The sequence below is a fragment of the Eurosta solidaginis genome, chromosome 3 (genome assembly GCF_040869045.1).
Source record: "Eurosta solidaginis isolate ZX-2024a chromosome 3, ASM4086904v1, whole genome shotgun sequence".
NCBI classification, from domain to species: domain Eukaryota; kingdom Metazoa; phylum Arthropoda; class Insecta; order Diptera; family Tephritidae; genus Eurosta; species Eurosta solidaginis.
Genome location: NC_090321.1, coordinates 142,587,603 through 142,612,729, shown reverse-complemented (window position 1 = coordinate 142,612,729; position 25,127 = coordinate 142,587,603). Strand labels below are relative to the sequence as shown.

Below are 25,127 nucleotides of genomic sequence, written 5' to 3'. Positions count from 1 at the left end.
AATTATAAAATCAAATCGTTTGATAATACCATGATTGAATCATGTGATAAAGAGTTAACTGACAGGTGGCAAGTTATCTTTGGTGTTCCTTCAATCCAGGTATCAGTAGATAGTTTTTTCTACCTTAAAATTTATTCTCTCGGACCTAGGAGGAAATACGTATGAATGATGATGAGGAATATTACAAATCAATGAAAATTAAGTCATATATAAATGTTGTTGTTGTAGCAGTCCCCCAATAAGTTCGATCACACACAAATTGTTATCAACGTCCTCTAACGGGAGTCTGCTGAAACTTGCTGTTTCAACAGGTTTGGACCAAGGAGATATGGGTGTTAAGGGTCGTTGGTTTCACATTGCAATTGAAAATATGGTTGATGTCATGTGGGGACACGTTACAAGCAGGACATGGGACATGTCGAGGATATGTTGAGCTCCAGGTCGCGCATCTACATAGGGATGTTGCTTTCCTCAACTGGGAGCTCAGGCTATTTGTCTTTGAGAACGGGGTTCACCGGGAAATTTTGGCAAAGTAATCGGACGACCTTTTGTGGATATATAAATGTATATTAAGGTGGTCCTTATATGTCAATTTTTCCAGTCTCACCCTTTTAGACGGTTATATCAAGGTCAAAAATTTCACTTATAGGTGGTTTTTATTTATTATTATATCACTCAGGGATTAGGAGGGAGAAATTAAAATTAAATTTATAGTTTTTAAATTTCCAAAATCGATAATATTATTTATTTATATGTGATATTTTTGAGCTTGGTATTACTGTTTGAAGGGGTGAGACTGGATAATATCGGAAACTTGATTTATAGGGGTCACCCCGATGCATATACATAAATGTTTTTACACACAGCTTTTGAATTATCTATACACCTTATAAAATAAAGTAGTTAAGTGTTAAATTTTTTTATTCCTGCGGAAAAATTCCTCCAATTCTTTTCTCTTAGGGAGAACAATTAATGGGGAATAGGAATTTGGAATTTTCGAAGTTAGCTGTTTTGCCAATTGAAAATTGTTGCGATATTGTTTAAAATTGAGAAATATAATATAAACAATGCATTTGTATGGAATTGAGTAATGCATTGGTGTCATAACAGCATCAACAGATGAGCACAAAAAGAAGGCTGCGCGATAATACAAAACCGCTGGAGTTGTCTTCTTCCATTCACCGAAGCAATTTTCTAGCGGTCAAGCCGAGTTGAATTGCTCTTTTGTCATATGCCAAAATCTATTTAAGCCAGACCTGTTAAATTTGAATTAGCATTAGTAATCAATTAATTAGATGCCTATTTTAATGGCCAATGATTATTTCAATTGTTTTCCGAAAAAAGCAATACTAATTGATTACCATTAGAAAAAAAATCATGATTTTTTCCATATATGTAATACTCCTATATTGCTGATAGAAAATGCTAGCAATGTGTTTTGAATTCGAAATCAAAACAAGACAACTTTTTGTGATTGTAGCAGCATAAGTGCGACAAGAAAAATTTTAAATATAGGTACATTCGAATATTGAATACAAAAACAAAAACGTTTAAACAGCAATATATCGGCACTCTGATGTTTGCGAATGTACCTAGCCTTTTGTAGCAATATAGGAGTATTACATACATATATGTTTTTTCCCGATTATTGAAAAAAAAAAAATAAAAAAATAATCAAAATGATTACTTTTGATTATTTTTGATTTTTTTCCGCTTTGTTGAAAAATTTTCGTTTGTTGCATGCATACAAGTACATACATACATTTTAGGATGCAATAGTATAGTATATGAGCGTTGATTCAAACATATTCTCCGGTAAGTATACACACATCTGCATATTTTACTAAACTCATTTTATAAAATAATGTGGGATCGAATACGGCGGTTTTTGTAATTACCCAGACAATATGTAAACAAATGTTGGATTCATAGGTTGGCGACCAAAAGCTTTCATTTAGCAACGATCCTTTATGGTTTCATCCTTAAGTCTAGCCAATTTTCTATCACCAAAATATATATATATATCCACTATTTTGGATTACGTTATGGCTATGCACAAGGGTCTCGAGAGATAGGCCAAAACGTGGGCCAGTGAATGCCTAGACAGTGTTTATACAATATGGATATCAAATGAAAGCTGCTGATGAGTGATTTAGTACAGAGTAATATATTATCCAGAGACGGACTGGGACTGGGCAATGCCAATTGCACTCAGCAGGACCAATTGATTCAGCAGTAAAAATGATGGCCGCTGAGCGTGGGTGCAAAAACGAACCCGAACAATTCCGTTTTTACACATTCAAGTGACCGGTCGTGGCTAAACCACCAAACTAAAGTAAAAAATCAAAAAAAATAGTAAAAACCAAAAGGGTGTTTTTAAAAATGTACATATATATTTAAATAAAACTAAAGACAAGTTGTGAACGGAAAATAATGTAAGAAAATGAGAATATTCGAGTGAAAAGTATGAACGTAGATAAGTAAAACGGAAAGTGTAAAGAAATTTGTTAAATAAACCGAACAGAGAAAAACTAAACGAAATCTAATAAATTATTGGAAAAAGAAAGAAGGGATTGTGTGTGCACGGTGGGCTGCATGCCCACGAACAAGCGTGAGTATATCCCTCACCGAAAAAACGGTTGGCGTCAAAAAGTCAACCTTAAATGGCGACCGTGGGCCGAAGGCCTGCCAATGTGGCGAGTGGCCACTCAAGCCTCCCAACAGGCACTAATTAAAGTGAAAAAAAACCTACAAAAAATTTAAAAACGTAAAATCTTAAAAACTTAAAATGCTAAAAACCTAAAATCAAAAATCTATTAAAAATGAATTAAACAAAAATTAAAAAAATTATCTAAAGAATTAAAATTTAATATACACAAAATTTAAAAATCTACGAAAAAAAACCATAAACATCCAAAAAAAAATACAAAACTTACAAAAACTCTACAAAAAAATTTTTTATAAAACTTATTAAAACATATAAATATCTAAACATTTTCAACAAAAAAAAAAAAAAAAACAACCTATATTAAAAATTTAAATCTTCTAAGATCCATCATAAATATGGCAGTGGCGGTGGTTTCTTTGTCCGTGGCTAGTGCCGAAAAATTAGAAAAATAAAAAAAAAATATAATAAAAAGACTTAATAAAAACGGAAATAATAAGAAATTGTTTTTACTAATAATAAAAGAAACTAACGGAAAACAGAGATAATACTTAAATACAACAAAAACTCAAATATACTTTTGAGAAAACATTTTGAAAAAACTGTACCAAAATTGTGAAAAAAACAGCACTAGCCACGCCACTTCATTAACGGCAAACCACCGTACGACCAAAGATAGCGGAACAGCAAGCGAATCAGCAGACCAGCAGTAGCAGAACAGTAGGCGCAGCAGCGGAACAACAGGCGCAGCAGCAGAACAGCTAGGGGTACAGTAGGCGGCAGATGGTATGACGCACAGTGTGCGAAATAATTCTCATTGTCATATAGATTCATACTTATATACATATTTCAGTCGATATTCATACTTACTACATTCTTTTTCAATTTTCATACCTACATATATACATATTTCATTCGATTTTCACACCTATTACATTCTTTTTAAATTTTCATACTTATATACATATTTTGATCGACATTATATCTATTACAAATATATTTTAAATTGTATTCACAATTGGAAAATATAAAAAAAAAACAATTTACTTATGTTAATCTTTATTTCACTTAGTCAATGGACTTAAATCCTTACAGACTATGATACAAACTAAAATTAAGAGATAGTTATTTGAAAAATAATACATGGTACTTAGAAAGCAGATTTTAACATATTTAGCAGTTTCGCTTTTGGAGCAGAAAAGTCTAGATTTACAACAGTACTGATAGAGTCAAACTCACGGAGAGCACGAGCAATTGGAGCATTACTGGAATAGTGGGTTTTAAAATTGTCACAATAAAATGTATAAAAACTGCGAGGACACCTCCGAGGAATATTAAATCGAATCCTATCCAATAAATATGGACAGTCAACGGACCCATTAATAATATCATACTTAAATGACAAGCTGAGTATTGATCAGCGATTTTCTAAAGACTTAAGGCTTAAAAGCATAAGTCGCGCGGAGTAGGCGGGTATAGGATCAAAGAAGTTTAATGGACGAAGGGCATATTTGAGAAAAATTTTTTGAATTCTTTCAATTCTGGTAATAGCAGTTTGACTACTTGGTCTCCAAATAAATACGCCATATTCCAGATTAGATCTAACAAAAGACGTGTAAAGTAGCTTAAACGTGTAAGGATCAGAGAATTTGGTAGTATTGCGCCTCACAAAGCCAAGCATAGAATATGATTTAGAGGTTATGAAATTTATGTGCTTACTAAAAGAAAACTTATTGTCAAAGACAACACCAAGGTCCTTAATCTCATTAACACATTGGAGCTCACAATTAGAGATACTATAATTTGTAGTTAGCAGATTAATTGACTTCGAGTAGGTCATTTGAAAGCATTTGGACGGATTCAAAGAGATACCGGAGTTCAGGCACCATTGGTGCAATTTATTAATATCGTTCTGCAACATTAAGGCATCATCTGGCGTCTTAATGGCAGAAAATAGCTTTAAGTCATCGGCGTATAGCAAACACTTCGCGAATGAAAAACAACTACTTACGTCATTAATAAATAAGATAAATAAAAGTGGACCTAATATACTCCCTTGGGGAACCCCAGAAGTGGCTTACAAACGGACTAGACGATTGTCCATCAATGGAAACAACACACTGTCTGTTACTTAAATAAGACTTTATCCATAAAAGAAACGAAGAGTGGAAACCAAGGCAACCTAATTTTTTAATTAAAACACTATGATGGATTTTGTCAAAAGCTTTTGAAAAGTCAGTATAAATGCAATCAACCTGATAACCTGCAGAAAAAGATTCAACACAATATTCACTAAAAACAGCAAGATTTGAAACTGTTGACCTACCAGCGACAAAACCATGCTGGAAGGGAGATATTAAAGACTTAACAGCAAAACTCAACTTGGCATTAACAGCATGCTCGAAAATTTTGGAAATGGTAGAAAGCTTTGAAATAGGTCTGTAATTACGCACATCACTTTTAAAGACGGTGGTAATGGAGGTGAGCTTCCACTCGTCAGTGAACGTACCGGACGATAGAGATTTATTAAAGATTATTCTTAAAGGAAGAACTAGAGTCGGGCAGGTTTTTAACAGGACTGAAGAGAACCGATCAACGTCTGTTTGAGACGAAGATTTAAGTTTGAGAATAGCATTACTAATATCATCAGAAGAGAGACAGAGGGCACCAAAGTTTAGAACAGTGTCAAGATTCGAGGAGGCATCAAACGATTGATAACTATCGTCGGCAGAAAAATTTGATTTAAAAAATCCGCAAATCAGTTGGCTGTATCACCCGGAGTTCGCGCTGAGTGGCCATCAAGGAACACTCCAGACGGTATACTGGAGCAACCTTTTTTGGACTTGATATAGCTCCAAAATGTTTTCGGATTCAGATATTAGACTCGATTGTATGAATATAGTTGGTGTACAGAAGCTTATCAAAATTATTAAATTTCTTCAAGTATTGCTTATATTTAATGAAGAACAAATGGTTCTTCGTATGTTTAAACTTACGCATATATTTATTTCTGATATTCCTCAATTTTTTCAACTCTTTCGTATACCACGGAAGTTTGTAAGCCCTCATTCTTCTCATAGGAATTTTATGCAGGCAGTGATTTAATAGAACAGATTTGAAAGTTAGGAAACTATTAGAAGTATCCAGTCCTTCAAGTACCACTTCCCTGTCTATTTCAGATAAAAAACTATTAAAACTGGGAAAATCAAACGAATTAAAGTTAAAAGTAAATCTGCTTTCAGAAATATCCTGTGCATAACTATAAAAACTAAAATGAATAACCAAGGGTAGGTGATGCCTGTCCTTGTGAGTGATGGGATTTGTACATTCACTGATTTCACAATTAATATTATCACTAATAAATATGAGATCGAGTAATCTATTTAAAGTATTAACACATTTGTTGATTTGCAATAAATTAAGACTAAGTAAATTGTCAATGAAATATAATTCGTGATTTGCAGAGAGATTTCCCCCATTTGCAACGATAATTTTTCATAACTACGCCAAAATTACACTATACTTAATTAATTACATGAATCACTACAAAAATTATAATTTTCCACATACATATAGATATATGCATAAATATACAGGCAGGTACGGTGGGACAGAGTTGGAAAAACACCGAACAATTTTTTTTGAGTATTCTTTAACCAGTTCAACTGGTAAATTTTCTGAAAAAAAAAATTAAAAGCAGTTGCCATCTTCAAAAACAAATTAAATAACTTTTATCAATTTTTCGGTTTTAGTCCCACTCTACCCTACAGTGGGCTTCATCAAAAACAATACAAAAAATAACATGAAAAATAATTTTTTTTGCGTAAACGGTGGTTCCGTACAAAACCAACGAAATGTTTTTAATCCCGATGCGTCCGAGGATATTCGTATTACAAATTTGAAAAGATGCGGTGCGCCCGTATCTATAAAAATAAAACCATACAATTTTAATAAAAACGGTGTGTCCGTAATAGCACAAACACATTGAGATCTTTTTAATAAAGCGGTGCGTCCGTTATCAACAGCCAAGTCCTTTTACCAAAATAAAATATTTTCCTTTGAAATCAATTTAAATTAAATTACTTCAATATACATTCAATTTATCATTAAATATTCAGTCTTTCATTAAATTGCCGGATAATTCTTTCAATTTCACATCAACATTCAATTCAATTTCAATTTCTGTTAAACTTTCGTAAGCAATTTCTACAAATTCGACTTTAATCAGTTTAAATATTTCTTCTTTGCTTCCTACTACATATGTTCCTTAGAAACCAAAAAGTAGTTCCCAGAATTTCAGAGCAAGACTCAGATTCCGAAAATTCCAAAAAATCAGATTCCAATTCCAAAAATTTTAATTCCGAAAGTTCCGATTCCGAAAATCTTGATTTTAAAAGCCCAGTTTCCGAAGGCTCAACCACATATTCGCCCAGTACAATCAAAAACCTTGTTGTTAGACTTTCTTTGTCCGGAGAATTTCACGGATTTGAGGAATTGCCCGAAACAAATATTTCAAATTCTCCTAATTCCGATACAAATATGGCGACTCCTGAAGAAAAAAGGACGAGTGTCGGCATATGTGGTGGTATTATGCGTGAAAATTATAGCGGTGAACCCCTAGGCCTCGAATCTTTCATTACTAAAATTGAGTTAATCGAACAATTTGTCGACGAAAATTTAACTGGCATTTGTATTTCATATATTAAATCCAAACTCGATGGTAAAGCTCGAGAAGCGATACCAACTCAAGTACTTTCAGTTAACGATATAAAAATAGCACTACGTAACCGTATAAAACCCGACAACTCCAAAGTTGTGGCCGGAAAAATTGCAGCTTTGCAAGTTAATAATAATAATTACACCGATTTTGCAAAACGCATCGAGGAATTGTCTGACGCTTTAGAGCGTTCGCTCATTATCAACGGGATTACTAAGGACAAAGCCCATGAAATGGCCATCGAGCAAACAGTTAACGTTTGCCGATTGAACGCAAAAACCAGTTTAGTCAAATCAATCCTTGCTTCAACCAATTTTTCTGATTCCAAGGACGTAGTAGCCAAACTGATTGTAGAGCAATCAAATGAAATAAAAGAACGTCAAGGTTTAGCATTTAGGGCGCGGAACAATAACAATTTTAGAAATTTTGAAAGTAATAACCGAGGTCGAAACTTCCAAAATCAAAGTCGTAACTTTAACAATTATAGACAAAATAGACCATCTTTTAGTAACAGTAACTATGGCAACAACTTCAATCGCGGCAATCAAAGGCAAAATTTCCGTTCCGGCGGCGGAAATCGGAATCAGCCTAATAATAATAGCAACAATAGTCGTACTAGCAGTAATAACGGTTCTAACACATCCAATAATAGAGGTAGAAATGCAAGCGTCCGGGCTTTAAACAGGGAAGCCCCTCAGGAGCGAACACTGAGGGAGGACGAGACAAATTACTAACTGATTCAGCCCACAATTTTTCTTCTAAAAACGTTTATTGTCTTAACTTAAATTATTCCGATTTTATACAAATAAATATTACTGGCTCTAACAAATTTTGTACATTTCTAGTCGATACACAAGCCAACATTTCGTTAATTAAAATTTCTTCTCTTAATAAAAATTTGTCAATTAATAACAATGATACAATTAATATTACTGGAGTAACTACAGATACAGTTTCTACATTAGGTACTTTTACAACTAACTTACACTTTTCAAATTTTTATATCAAACATACGTTGCACGTGGTAGACAATGATTTCAACATTCCATCAGATGGAATACTTGGTAAGGATTTCCTAAAAACAAATAAATGCGATAACAGCTATGCAACAAATTGCATTTCCTTTTGGATAGGCAATGAAAAGATCGCAATCCTTAACGGAATGGAAAGCGATAGATTTGTTATACCACCTCGTTGCGAAGTTTATAGAATTTTCGCCTTGGAAAAAGACTCAGAACCACTTTTTGTGGATTCTCAAGAGATTTCTGACGGTGTTTTCACAGCGAAATGTATAGTTGATACTAGTAATCCGATCATTAAGGTAATAAATACCACAAATAGCGTAAAATACGTAAACAACCACAACATTCAAACCGAAAAACTTTCTAATTATAACGTTTATAAAATCAATAACCCAGTAAAGCAAGATAGTCGTATTAAAGAACTTAAAAGCATTTTAGAAAAACAAATACCTAATTATGCTGAAAATAAACTTATTAACTTATGTTTACAATATTCCGATATTTTTGCGCTAGACAATGATAAAATGACAATAAACAATTTTTATGAACAGAAACTAAGAATAAACGATACGACGCCAGTATACATTAAAAATTATCGCCTACCGTATTCTCAACGCGAAGAAATAAATAAACAAGTTAATAAATTATTGGAAAACGATCTGATCGAAAATAGTTGTTCGATTTATAACAGTCCCTTGATTTTGGTACCGAAAAAAGACCTAAATGGCCAAAAATCGTATAGAATGTGCGTTGACTTTAGGGCTGTAAATAAAAAGTTAATTGCCGACAAATTTCCCGAGGCACGAGTAGACGATATTTTGGATAACCTTGGCCGTGCGAAATTCCTTTCTACATTAGATCTTTTTTCGGGTTTTCACCAAATTCCACTTCACAAAGATTCAAGAGACATAACATCTTTTAGTACTGACCGCAGAGCTTTTCGATGGAAGGTTTTACCATTTGGTCTAAACGTAGCTCCAAATTCATTTTCAAGAATGATGTCAATTGCATTTTCTGGTATTTCACCCAACCAAGCCTTTATGTATGTAGACGATATAATAGTAATTGGATGTAGCGAAGCACATCATCTCAATAATCTAAAAAAAGTTTTCGAAACCTGTAGGAAGTTCAACTTGCGACTTAACCCAAAAAAGTGTAATTTTCTTAGACCTGAAGTAACTTTCTTAGGGCATAAATGCTCAGTTGGCTGTATCACCCGGAGTTCGCGCTGAGTGGCCATTAAGGAACACTCCAGACGGTATACTGGAGCAACCTTTTTTGGACTTGATATAGCTCAAAAATGTTTTCGGATTCAATTTAATATTAGACTCGATTGTATGAATATAGTTGGTGTACAGAAGCTTATCCAAATTATTAAATTTCTTCAAGTATTGCTTATATTTAATGAAGAACAAATGGTTCTTCGTATGTTTAAACTTATTCATATATTTATTTCTGAGATTCCTCAATTTTTTCAACTCTTTCGTATACCACGGAAGTTTGTAAGCCCTCATTCTTCTCATAGGAATTTTATGCAGGCAGTGATTTAATAGAACAGATTTGAAAGTTAGGAAACTATTAGAAGTATCCAGTCCTTCAAGTACCACTTCCCTGTCTATTTCAGATAAAAAACTATTAAAACTGGGAAAATCAAACGAATTAAAGTTAAAAGTAAATCTGCTTTCAGAAATATCCTGTGCATAACTATAAAAACTAAAATGAATAACCAAGGGTAGGTGATGCCTGTCCTTGTGAGTGATGGGATTTGTACATTCACTGATTTCACAATTAATATTATCACTAATAAATATGAGATCGAGTAATCTATTTAAAGTATTAACACATTTGTTGATTTGCAATAAATTAAGACTAAGTAAATTGTCAATGAAATATAATTCGTGATTTGCAGAGAGATTTCCCCCATTTGCAACGATAATTTTTCATAACTACGCCAAAATTACACTATACTTAATTAATTACATGAATCACTACAAAAATTATAATTTTCCACATACATATAGATATATGCATAAATATACAGGCAGGTACGGTGGGACAGAGTTGGAAAAACACCGAACAATTTTTTTTGAGTTTTCTTTAACCAGTTCAACTGGTAAATTTTCTGAAAAAAAATTAAAAGCAGTTGCCATCTTCAAAAACAAATTAAATAAATTTTATCAATTTTTCGGTTTTAGTCCCACTCTACCCTACAGTGGGCTTCATCAAAAACAATACAAAAAAGAACATGAAAAATAATTTTTTTTGCGTAAACGGTGGTTCCGTATAAAACCAACGAAATGTTTTTAATCCCGATGCGTCCGAGGATATTCGTATTACAAATTTGAAAAGATGCGGTGCGCCCGTATCTATAAAAATAAAACCATACAATTTTAATAAAAACGGTGTGTCCGTAATAGCACAAACACATTGAGATCTTTTTAATAAAGCGGTGCGTCAGTTATCAACAGCCAAGTCCTTTTACCAAAATAAAATATTTTCCTTTGAAATCAATTTAAATTAAATTACTTCAATATACATTCAATTTATCATTAAATATTCAGTCTTTCATTAAATTGCCGGATAATTCTTTCAATTTCACATCAACATTCAATTCAATTTCAATTTCTGTTAAACTTTCGTAAGCAATTTCTACAAATTCGACTTTAATCAGTTTAAATATTTCTTCTTTGCTTCCTACTACATATGTTCCTTAGAAACCAAAAAGTAGTTCCCAGAATTTCAGAGCAAGACTCAGATTCCGAAAATTCCAAAAAATCAGATTCCAATTCCAAAAATTTTAATTCCGAAAGTTCCGATTCCGAAAATCTTGATTTTAAAAGCCCAGTTTCCGAAGGCTCAACCACATATTCGCCCAGTACAATCAAAAACCTTGTTGTTAGACTTTCTTTGTCCGGAGAATTTCACGGATTTGAGGAATTGCCCGAAACAAATATTTCAAATTCTCCTAATTCCGATACAAATATGGCGACTCCTGAAGAAAAAAGGACGTTTATCGGCATATGTGGTGGTATTATGCGTGAAAATTATAGCGGTGAGCCCCTAGGCCTCGAATCTTTCATTACTAAAATTGAGTTAATCGAACAATTTGTCGACGAAAATTTAACTGCCATTTGCATTTCATATATTAAATCCAAACTCGATGGTAAAGCTCGAGAAGCGATACCAACTCAAGTACTTTCAGTTAACGATATAAAAATAGCACTACGTAACCGTATAAAACCCGACAACTCCAAAGTTGTGGCCGGAAAAATTGCAGCTTTGCAAGTTAATAATAATAATTACACCGATTTTGCAAAACGCGTCGAGGAATTGTCTGACGCTTTAGAGCGTTCGCTCATTATCGACGGGATTACTAAGGACAAAGCCCATGAAATGGCCATCGAGCAAACAGTTAACGTTTGCCGATTGAACGCAAAAGCCAGTTTAGTCAAATCAATCCTTGCTTCAACCAATTTTTCTGATTCCAAGGACGTAGTAGCCAAACTGATTGTAGAGCAATCAAATGAAATAAAAGAACGTCAAGGTTTAGCATTTAGGGCGCGGAACAATAACAATTTTAGAAATTTTCAAAGTAATAACCGAGGTCGAAACTTCCAAAATCAAAGTCGTAACTTTAACAATTATAGACAAAATAGACCATCTTTTAGTAACACTAACTATGGCAACAACTTCAATCGCGGCAATCAAAGGCAAAATTTCCGTTCCGGCGGCGGAAATCGGAATCAGCCTAATAATAATAGCAACAATAGTCGTACTAGCAGTAATAACGGTTCTAACACTTCCAATAATAGAGGTAGAAATGCAAGCGTCCGGGCTTTAAACAGGGAAGCCCCTCAGGAGCGAACACTGAGGGAGGACGAGACAAATTACTAACTGATTCAGCTCACAATTTTTCTTCTAAAAACGTTTATTGTCTTAACTTAAATTATTCCGATTTTATACAAATAAATATTACTGGCTCTAACAAATTTTGTACATTTCTAGTCGATACACAAGCCGACATTTCGTTAATTAAAATTTCTTCTCTTAATAAAAATTTGTCAATTAATAGCAATGATACAATTAATATTACTGGAGTAACTACAGATACAGTTTCTACATTAGGTACTTTTACAACTAACTTACACTTTTCAAATTTTTATATCAAACATACGTTGCACGTGGTAGACAATGATTTCAACATTCCATCAGATGGAATACTTGGTAAGGATTTCCTAAAAACAAATAAATGCGATATCAGCTATGCAACAAATTGCATTTCCTTCTGGATAGGCAATGAAAAGATCGCACTTCCCATCCTTCACGGAATGGAAAGCGATACATTTGTTATACCACCTCGTTGCGAAGTTTAAAGAGCTTTCGCCTTGGAAAAATACTCAGAACCACTTTTCTTGGATTCTCAAGAGATTTCTGACGGTGTTTTCACAGCGAAATGTATAGTTGATACTAGTAATCCGATCATTAAGGTAATAAATACCACAAATAGCGTAAAATACGTAAACAACCACAACATTCAAACCGAAAAACTTTCTAATTACAACGTTTATAAAATCAATAACCCAGTAAAGCAAGATAGTCGTATCAAAGAACTTAAAAGCATTTTAGAAAAACAAATAACTAATTATGCTGAAAATAAGCTTATTAACTTATGTTTACAATATTCCGATATTTTTGCGCTATACAATGATAAAATGACAATAAACAATTTTTATGAACAGAAACTAAGAATAAACGATACGACGCCAGTATACATTAAAAATTATCGCCTACCGTATTCTCAACGCGAAGAAATAAATAAACAAGTTAATAAATTATTGGAAAACGATCTGATCGAAAACAGTTGTTCGATTTATAACAGTCCCTTGATTTTTGTACCGAAAAAAGACCTAAATGGCCAAAAATCGTATAGAATGTGCGTTGACTTTAGGGCTGTAAATAAAAAGTTAATTGCCGACAAATTTCCCTTGGCACGTGTAGACGATATTTTGGATAACCTTGGCCGTGCGAAATTCCTTTCTACATTAGATCTTTTTTCGGGTTTTCACCAAATTCCACTTCACAAAGATTCAAGAGACATAACATCTTTTAGTACTGACCGCAGAGCTTTTCGATGGAAGGTTTTACCATTTGGTCTAAACGTAGCTCCAAATTCATTTTCAAGAATGATGTCAATTGCATTTTCTGGTATTTCACCCAACCAAGCCTTTATGTATGTAGACGATATAATAGTAATTGGATGTAGCGAAGCACATCATCTCAATAATCTAAAAAAAGTTTTCGAAACCTGTAGGAAGTTCAACTTGCGACTTAACCCAAAAAAGTGTAATTTTCTTAGACCTGAAGTAACTTTCTTAGGGCATAAATGCTCAGTTGGCTGTATCACCCGGAGTTCGCGCTGAGTGGCCATTAAGGAACACTCCAGACGGTATACTGGAGCAACCTTTTTTGGACTTGATATAGCTCAAAAATGTTTTCGGATTCAATTTAATATTAGACTCGATTGTATGAATATAGTTGGTGTACAGAAGCTTATCCAAATTATTAAATTTCTTCAAGTATTGCTTATATTTAATGAAGAACAAATGGTTCTTCGTATGTTTAAACTTATTCATATATTTATTTCTGAGATTCCTCAATTTTTTCAACTCTTTCGTATACCACGGAAGTTTGTAAGCCCTCATTCTTCTCATAGGAATTTTATGCAGGCAGTGATTTAATAGAACAGATTTGAAAGTTAGGAAACTATTAGAAGTATCCAGTCCTTCAAGTACCACTTCCCTGTCTATTTCAGATAAAAAACTATTAAAACTGGGAAAATCAAACGAATTAAAGTTAAAAGTAAATCTGCTTTCAGAAATATCCTGTGCATAACTATAAAAACTAAAATGAATAACCAAGGGTAGGTGATGCCTGTCCTTGTGAGTGATGGGATTTGTACATTCACTGATTTCACAATTAATATTATCACTAATAAATATGAGATCGAGTAATCTATTTAAAGTATTAACACATTTGTTGATTTGCAATAAATTAAGACTAAGTAAATTGTCAATGAAATATAATTCGTGATTTGCAGAGAGATTTCCCCCATTTGCAACGATAATTTTTCATAACTACGCCAAAATTACACTATACTTAATTAATTACATGAATCACTACAAAAATTATAATTTTCCACATACATATAGATATATGCATAAATATACAGGCAGGTACGGTGGGACAGAGTTGGAAAAACACCGAACAATTTTTTTTGAGTATTCTTTAACCAGTTCAACTGGTAAATTTTCTGAAAAAAAAAATTAAAAGCAGTTGCCATCTTCAAAAACAAATTAAATAACTTTTATCAATTTTTCGGTTTTAGTCCCACTCTACCCTACAGTGGGCTTCATCAAAAACAATACAAAAAATAACATGAAAAATAATTTTTTTTGCGTAAACGGTGGTTCCGTACAAAACCAACGAAATGTTTTTAATCCCGATGCGTCCGAGGATATTCGTATTACAAATTTGAAAAGATGCGGTGCGCCCGTATCTATAAAAATAAAACCATAAAATTTTAATAAAAACGGTGTGTCCGTAATAGCACAAACACATTGAGATCTTTTTAATAAAGCGGTGCGTCCGTTATCAACAGCCAAGTCCTTTTACCAAAATAAAATATTTTCCTTTGAAATCAATTTAAATTAAATTACTTCAATATACATTCAATTTATCATTAAATATTCAGTCTTTCATTAAATTGCCGGATAATTCTTTCAATTTCACATCAACATTCAATTCAATTTCAATTTCTGTTAAACTTTCGTAAGCAATTTCTACAAATTCGACTTTAATCAGTTTAAATATTTCTTCTTTGCTTCCTACTACATATTTTCCTTAGAAACCAAAAAGTAGTTCCCAGAATTTCAGAGCAAGACTCAGATTCCGAAAATTCCAAAAAATCAGATTCCAATTCCAAAAATTTTAATTCCGAAAGTTCCGATTCCGAAAATCTTGATTTTAAAAGCCCAGTTTCCGAAGGCTCAACCACATATTCGCCCAGTACAATCAAAAACCTTGTTGTTAGATTTTCTTTGCCCGGAGAATTTCACGGATTTGAGGAATTGCCCGAAAAAAATATTTCAAATTCTCCTAATTCCGATACAAATATGGCGACTCCTGAAGAAAAAAGGACGTTTATCGGCATATGTGGTGGTATTATGCGTGAAAATTATAGCGGTGAGCCCCTAGGCCTCGAATCTTTCATTACTAAAATTGAGTTAATCGAACAATTTGTCGACGAAAATTTAACTGGCATTTGTATTTCATCATAAATCCAAACTCGATGGTAAAGCTCGAGAAGCGATACCAACTCAAGTACTTTCAGTTAACGATATAAAAATAGCACTACGTAACTCCAAAGTTGTGGCCGGAAAAATTGCAGCTTTGCAAGTTAATAATAATAATTACACCGATTTTGCAAAACGCGTCGAGGAATTGTCTGACGCTTTAGAGCGTTCGCTCATTATCGACGGGATTACTAAGGACAAAGCCCATGAAATGGCCATCGAGCAAACAGTTAACGTTTGCCGATTGAACGCAAAAACCAGTTTAGTCAAATCAATCCTTGCTTCAACCAATTTTTCTGATTCCAAGGACGTAGTAGCCAAACTGATTGTAGAGCAATCAAATGAAATAAAAGAACGTCAACGTTTAGCATTTCGGGCGCGGAACAATAACAATTTTAGAAATTTTCAAAGTAATAACCGAGGTCGAAACTTCCGAAATCAAAGTCGTAACTTTAACAATTATAGACAAAATAGACCATCTTTTAGTAACAGTAACTATGGCAACAACTTCAATCGCGGCAATCAAAGGCAAAATTTCCGTTCCGGCGGCGGAAATCGGAATCAGCCTAATAATAATAGCAACAATAGTCGTACTAGCAGTAATAACGGTTCTAACACTTCCAATAATAGAGGTAGAAATGCAAGCGTCCGGGCTTTAAACAGGGAATCCCCTCAGGAGCGAACACTGGGGGAGGACGAGACAAATTACTAACTGATTCAGCTCACAATTTTTCTTCTAAAAACGTTTATTGTCTTAACTTAAATTATTCCGATTTTTTACAAATAAATATTACTGGCTCTAACAAATTTTGTACATTTCTAGTCGATACACAAGCCGACATTTCGTTAATTAAAATTTCTTCTCTTAATAAAAATTTGTCAATTAATAGCAATGATACAATTAATATTACTGGAGTAACTACAGATACAGTTTCTACATTAGGTACTTTTACAACTAACTTACACTTTTCAAATTTTTATATCAAACATACGTTGCACGTGGTAGACAATGATTTCAACATTCCATCAGATGGAATACTTGGTAAGGATTTCCTAAAAACAAATAGATGCGATATCAGCTATGCAACAAATTGCATTTCCTTCTGGATAGGCAATGAAAAGATCGCACTTCCCATCCTTCACGGAATGGAAAGCGATACATTTGTTATACCACTTCGTTGCGAAGTTTAAAGAGCTTTCGCCTTGGAAAAAGACTCAGAACCACTTTTCTTGGATTCTCAAGAGATTTCTGACGGTGTTTTCACAGCGAAATGTATAGTTGATACTAGTAATCCGATCATTAAGGTAATAAATACCACAAATAGCGTAAAATACGTAAACAACCACAACATTCAAACCGAAAAACTTTCTAATTACAACGTTTATAAAATCAATAACCCAGTAAAGCAAGATAGTCGTATCAAAGAACTTAAAAGCATTTTAGAAAAACAAATAACTAATTATGCTGAAAATAAGCTTATTAACTTATGTTTACAATATTCCGATATTTTTGCGCTATACAATGATAAAATGACAATAAACAATTTTTATGAACAGAAACTAAGAATAAACGATACGACGCCAGTATACATTAAAAATTATCGCCTACCGTATTCTCAACGCGAAGAAATAAATAAACAAGTTAATAAATTATTGGAAAACGATCTGATCGAAAACAGTTGTTCGATTTATAACAGTCCCTTGATTTTTGTACCGAAAAAAGACCTAAATGGCCAAAAATCGTATAGAATGTGCGTTGACTTTAGGGCTGTAAATAAAAAGTTAATTGCCGACAAATTTCCCTTGGCACGTGTAGACGATATTTTGGATAACCTTGGCCGTGCGAAATTCCTTTCTACATTAGATCTTTTTTTGGGTTTTCACCAAATTCCACTTCACAAAGATTTAAGAGACATAACATCTTTTAGTACTGACCGCGGAGCTTTTCGATGGAAGGTTTTACCATTTGGTCTAAACGTAGCTCCAAATTCATTTTCAAGAATGATGTCAATTGCATTTTCTGGTATTTCACCCAACCAAGCCTTTATGTATGTAGACGATATAATAGTAATTGGATGTAGCGAAGCACATTATCTCAATAATCTAAAAAAAAGTTTTCGAAACCTGTAGGAAGTTCAACTTGCGACTTAACCCAAAAAAGTGTTATTTTCTTAGACCTGAAGTAACTTTCTTAGGGCATAAATGCTCAGCAAATGGTTTGCTACCAGACGATTCAAAAATTGAAGCAATTAAAGGGTATCCTAAGCCACGCGATAAAGATGCTGTCCGAAGATTCGTGGCATTTGCAAATTATTATAGGAGATTGATTCCAAATTTCGCTTCTTTAGCAGCTCCATTGAATCGTTTGAGTAGAAAAAAGGTTGAATTTAATTGGGATACGGCATGTGAGTTAGCTTTCGAAAAACTAAGAAAAAGTCTGATTTCTCCAAAACTATTACAATATCCAGATTTCACCAAGGAATTTTTAATTACGGCCGATGCTTCAAAGTTAGGTTGTGGTGCGATACTGAGTCAAAATCATAACGGTAACGACTTGCCAATTTGTTTTGCTTCAAAATCCTTTAGCAAATCGGAACAAAATAAAGCAATAATAGAATTAGAACTTTTGGCAATATATTTTGCAATAAAGCAATTTTGTGCATATATTTATGGCACTCACTTCAAAGTTAAATCAGATCATCGTCCACTAGTTTATCTATTTAATATGAAAGATCCGTCGTCGAAACTTTCCAGAATCCGTTTGGAATTGTCCGAATATAATTTTACTATAGAATATATTAAAGGAAAATCTAACGTAGGTGCAGACGCATTATCGCGAATTTCAATTCAAGAACTTAAAAATTCCAATAATCAAATGTTAGCAGTACAGACGAGGTCTATGACGTAACGTCACGAACAATTACAACAATCGGCTGAAGACATAAACGAAGAAAATGTCAAATTACAGGTATACGACAAATTTTCATATAATTTTTCCGAGAAAATCCATAGGTAAAAACCAAATATGTCATGACAACGATAATGATAAAATCAATTTAAAAATATATGCGCATTTAAAACATAAAAAACTCGAGTTACTTAATATTGTGTGTACTAACAAAATAATGCAATTAGATGAATTACTTTTGAAGCTTGAAAAAGAAGCTGGTAAACACAGTATTAAGCAAGCAGAATGGCAAAAAGATGATCAGTTATTTAAATATTTTTCTATTTCAAATTTTAAAAGTACAGGGAATTCAATTTTAAACAATTTACAAATACTATTAATAGAACCTGTCGAAACAGTTACGGACAACAACAAGAAACTTAAACTAATGGAAATTTACCACAACGACCCGATAGCAGGAGGTCACTGCGGAAATAAAAAGCTTTACGCAAAAATACGTACAAAATATTATTGGAAAGGTATGACCCGTGATATTGCCACATACGTCAAAAATTGCAAAAAATGCCTTTTGAATAAAGTCAAGCCAAAAACCAAAGAAAATTTGGTGCTTACACCAACACCCTGCAAACCTTTCGATGTCGTAGTTATAGATACAATAGGTCCTTTGCCTGAGTCGAATAATGGGATAGGTTCGCGGTTACCATTATGTGCGACTTAAGCAAATACCTAGTTACAATATCAATCCCTGATAAGACAGCAAAAACAATTGCAACAGCCATTTTTGAAGGCTTCATCCTCATTTATGGCATAATGAAATCAATTAAAACCGATTTAGGAACCGAATATAAAAATGAAATTTTCTCTGAATTAACTAAACTCCTAAAAATCGAACATAATTTTTCTACAGCTTACCATCATGAAACCCTAGGTACAATTGAAGGTTATCATCGGGTGTTTAATGAATATTTACGAGCTTTTCTAAATGAAAACTTCCCCGAATGGGACGTTTATTTGAAATATTTTACATTATTGCATAATAGAACTCCTAGTACAGTTTTTGATAATGGATTTACTCCATACCAATTAGTATTCGGTAGAAATGTTACCTTACCAATTGAAGTTCAAAAAGAACAAATCGATCCAATTTACAATGTTGAAAATTATGCAAAAGAAGTAAAATATAGACTACAAAAAACGCATAAATTAGCAAAAGATTTAATTAATAAACATAAAATTAAAAATAAGGATCTTTATGATAAGAGGGCGCGTCCGTTAGCTATTAATATAAACGATAAGGTAGTAGTACAAAAAGAACCTAGAAATAAACACGAAAGCATTTACCAAGGACCATATATAGTCACAAAAATTGATGGAGTTAATGTCACGGTTTTTTATGAAGTAAATAAAAAGGAAAAAACCGTTCACAAAAACCGAATCAATAAGGTAAACTGAACATTTTTTCTCATACAAATTTACAAACTAGCTTGTAATTAATTTTAAATTTTCACTACTCTGTTATTGAAGCATGAAATCTCAAATTAAAATTTATATTAATATACGAAAACAAAATTTCAATTTGCATGTAAATAAAACCAAATGTTAATATGCACGCACTAGGGGGACTCATGTAACCGTATAAATGCCTTATAAAGTGGGTAAACGTATAAATTTATCTAGTGCGTAAACGAGCTGTCAAATTTTGTATGAAAATTTTGTATGAAAATTTGTATAAATTTACGCGCACATTTCATTGTGTAAACGCGGTAAACTCAAAGGAATGCAACCTTGCAGACATTACAGCAGGCATTTTCATCAGAAATCTCCAACATCAGCAAGTAAAGGCGTTTCAGTTTTTATTTTTCACTTAATCTTGTCATTTTTTAATTTGTATAACAATCAAAAAAATTTTGTTTGGCAATAATACAGCTGTAAACAATCAAGTTTATCAAGAGTATTACTAGGTGCGTTCATATAACCGCGTGTGTAAATGGATATAATTTTACACCTTATAAGTTTATATGCTTTCATGAGTCCCCCTACTATTTGTAATGAATATAATATATTAATTTAGTGCAATAGAAATTAGAAAACAAATTACATGTAAGTAATTGAATTAATATTAACAAAATTTCATATGTAAAAGGAAAAAAATTGTTCTGATTGAACGAATGAGAAAAAAGGGGATGAACACCCTAATATCATACATTCATTCAACCAAAACAATTTAAAAGTCATAAGAACAAATATGACAAATCTGATCAACTTGTCAGATTCTTCTTTTTCTAAGGAAGAGTGGTATTACCGCACTGCGTTACCCGCCTTTACGCAAAAACACACCCCTGAGTGCAAGTGGCATCGCTGTCAGCTGTTGCTGAACAGTAATGCCAATTGCACTCAGCAGGACCAATTGATTCAGCAGTAAAAATGATGGCCGCTGAGCGTGGGTGAAAAAACGAACCCGAAAGATTCCGTTTTTACACATTTAAGTGACCGGTCGTGGCTAAACCCCCAAACTAAAGTAAAAAATCAAAAAAAAAATAGTAAAAACCAAAAGGGTGTTTTTAAAAATGTACATATATATTTAAATAAAACTAAAGACAAGTTGTGAACGGAAAATAATGTAAGAAACTGATAATATTCGAGTGAAAATTATGAACGTAGATAAGTAAAACGGAAAGTGTAAAGAAATTTGTTAAATAAACCGAACAGAGAAAAACTAAACGAAATCTAATAAATTATTGGAAAAAGAAAGAAGGGATTGTGTGTGCACGGTGGGCTGCATACCCACGAACAAGCGTGAGTATATCCCACACCGAAAAAATGGTTGGCGTCAAAAAGTCAACCTTAAACGCTTCTCGGCTTTCCTCTCCTCATATTTTTCTGAACGGTTTTTCAAAATTTTTGATTTGTTTTTCTTATTGAATTTCACATCGAAATGTAATATTTTCACTTTGAATACGTTTTCTCTCCGCCAACTCAGCTTCGGTTAAATTTAACTTCTTTCTACTAATTGTAAAATACCTTATTTTATATATATAATAAAATTTTACCCTGGTGACAGCATGAATGTTTAGAACGTGACATTTCATTTTTGAACGAAATGTAATATTTCACATCGAAATGTAATATTTTCACTTTGTGTTTCTCAACAAACCTTTTCTTAGCATTGCGACGTTGAATACGTTTTCTCTCCGCCTACTCAGTTTCGGTTAAATTTAACTTCTTTCTATAAATTAAAAAAAAAAAACAATACATACTACAGAAAGATCATACCACTGAAATAAAATAATCTCGGAATAAAAAAAAACCTTTTTTATATAATAGGACACTTTAAAAGTCTATGACAGCGGTCGGTTACTAATACGTGTCCTAAAAGACTTAGCTTGACCTCAGCATTAATAATCCGAAGGCGGAAAACACAAATTTTGAATCGTTCAAAATATATTAACGAAGAAAAATGCTTGTTTATGATAAAGCTCTCTAAATGGGACGCAGAACACTCACATAATGGCGATGATATGAAACCAGTCATACTAAAATAAAGCGAACAATATGATAAACTTTGATTACATACCAATCAGTGCATAGCCATAACTTAATCCAAAATAGCGGATATATTAACTTTAGACACAAAACAAAATTAGTTTGACTTAAGGATGTAGCCATTATCTATATATATAAAAAGAAGTGTACATTTTGATTGTCACTCGATAACTCGAGAACGGATAGAAAGATTGCCATGAAATTTTTAGGAAAGATACAGGAAGGAGAGATGATGGTTAGTTGATTTTGAAATCCCAAATCGGTTTAGCCATTCTTGAGTTATGATTTTTTTTTTAGAAAATTCTATGTATATAAAAAGATGTGTACATTTTGATTGTCACTCCATAACTCGAGAACGGATAGAAAGATTGCCATGAAATTTTTAAGAAAGATACAGGAAAGAGAGATGATGGTTAGTTGATTTTGAAATCCCAAATCGGTTTAGCCATTCTTGAGTTATGATTTTTTTTAGAATAATACTATATAAAAGAAAGTCGTGTTAGTTACACTACGCATAACTCAAGAACGGATGAACCGATTTGGCTGAAAATTGGTGGAGAGGTAGCTCATAACCAGGGAACGGACATACGATACTTTTTATCCCGTTCTGGCTAGGGGCTTGAGATCAAAACGTGAACCTGGGTAATCCTGGGATGTGTTTGTACAATATGGGTATCAAATGGAATCTGTTTATGAGTACTTTGATACTGAGTATTTTTCGTACCCCTGGGTGACTCGGGTCTCGAGATATAGGCCAAAACGTGGACCCGGGCACCCATAGAATGTGTTTATACAATATGGATATCAAATGAAAGCTGTTGCTGAGTGCTTTACTACAGGGTATTCTTCATACCTATTGGTGACTAGGGTCTCGAGATATTGGCCAAAACGTGGACCAGGGTACCCCTAGAATGTTTTTATACAATTGGATATCAAATGTAAGCTGTTGATGAGTGCTTTAGTACAGGGTAGTTTTCATACCTATTGGTGACTAAGGTATCGAGATGTAAGGCCAAAACGTGGACCCGGGCACCCATAGAATGTGTTAATATAATATGGATATCAAATGAAAGCTGTTGATGTGTGCTTTAGTACAGTGTAGTTTTCATACCTATTGGTGACTAGGGTCTCGAGATATAGGCCAAAACGTGGACCCGGGCACCCCTAAAATGTGTTTATACAAAGTGGATATCAAATGAAAGCTGTTGATGAGCGCTTTAGTACAGGGTAATTTTCATATCACGGGGTGACTAGGGTCTCGAGATAAAGGCCAAAATGTGGATCGGGGTAATACTAGGATGTGTGTTTACATTATGGGTATCAAATTGAAGCTGATGATGTGTGCTTTAGTGCAGAGTAGTTTTTATATCGCTGTGTGACTAGCCGGATACCCCTAGAAGGTGTGTGTAATATGAATAGCAAATGAAAGCTGTTGATGTGTGTTTTAGTACAGAGTAATTTTTATATCGCTGAGTGACAAGGGTCTTGAGATATAGGCCAAAACGTAGACCCGGATACCTGTACAATGTGTGTGTATTATGGATATCAAATGAAAGCTATTGCTGAGAGCTTTAAAGTAATTTCCATTGTAATATTCGATTTAGCAGCATCAACCTGACAAAACTGATAAATAAGCATGCGAAGCCGAAATAAAGACATGAATTAATAATCCCCACATACCTATATATGTACCTATGTACGTCCTATTCGATTTGCCTGAAATTTGGTGTATTAATTTGCCTGTATTAGTATTTACGATCCTTTTTTCCGGGAACTAGACCGGAGACGGACTGGGACTGGGATTAGGACCACCCTCTGGGACTGGCAATAAGAGATGAAGGAGAATGAGGAGAACTTGAGAGAAGAGAAAAGAGGGTAGGAGAAGGAGACTGAGAAAGAGATAGAGTGAATAAAAGATTAAGAAAAATATAAGAGGGGGGAGGCAGAGTTAGATGGAAAGAGCTTATTAAGATGTATGCAGATAGACCAAATTTAGGGCAGAACAACGTCTGCCTGGTCTGCTAGTTATTTTATATAATGAATGTAATAATGCGCATGTGTATATGGGGAAATCCGCCAAACTTTGGTTTTTGTGAAGAAAAAAATTTTTTTCTGAAACATGGTATCACGCAAATATTTTTTGTTAGGAACATTGAGGGGTAAATTGGATCTATAGTGCATCACCGTTACTCGTCTTACATAATGCCTCATAAAAGATATAGTCAAAAGATCGAGCAAAATATATATAAATTGAGGTCGCAATGTTAAATATACATTTATATCAACACTTCTGTACCGATTATATCGAAATTTTAACCAAATATGGAGATATATGCAGCTGTTACCTATGTAAAATTTTTTTGATACACGAGACCCGGTTTTGTAGATATGGGTAAAAATATAAAACCGAAGAACCGTCAAATATTTTTTACTGCAAAGTTTGCAACACATTTATTTTAATACCTTTCTACCGATTCTTTTGAAACTTTAAAAACATATAGATATATGAGCGAAGTACGTTTAGGTAAAAAAGTTTTAATACCCGAGATCCGGTTTTGGAGATATTGATAAAAATATATACCCGGAAAACCTTAAATTTGTTTACTTATTTAAACACTTCTTAACCGATTGTGTTGAAATTTTATCAGGATGTACACATCTGTGTAGGGTATATTTAGGTAAAATTTTGTTGATACTCGAAACCCGGTTTTAGAGATATCGGCAAAAATGTGAAACCGGATAACCGTCAAATATTTCATACCCATTTGTTAATTTTTTCTCTACACCACAGTAGTATACCAACAATTGCCTCATCTTGGAATATTCACGCAAGGAAAGTTATTGATGTTTGTACATAGGGCAAATATACGAAATTTTCGCCAAAAATTGGCAATCGTCAAAAAGTGTAGAAATTTTTTTT

At 33.4% G+C, this 25,127-nt stretch overlaps 1 protein-coding gene across 2 annotated transcripts in view; it reads right to left on the bottom strand.

Moving 5' to 3' along the window:
* mrj (DnaJ heat shock protein family (Hsp40) member B6 mrj) overlaps positions 1-25,127 on the bottom strand; it is a 260,059-nt gene that overhangs the window by 3,770 nt on the left and 231,162 nt on the right. The gene's annotated exons all lie outside the window — the stretch shown is intronic.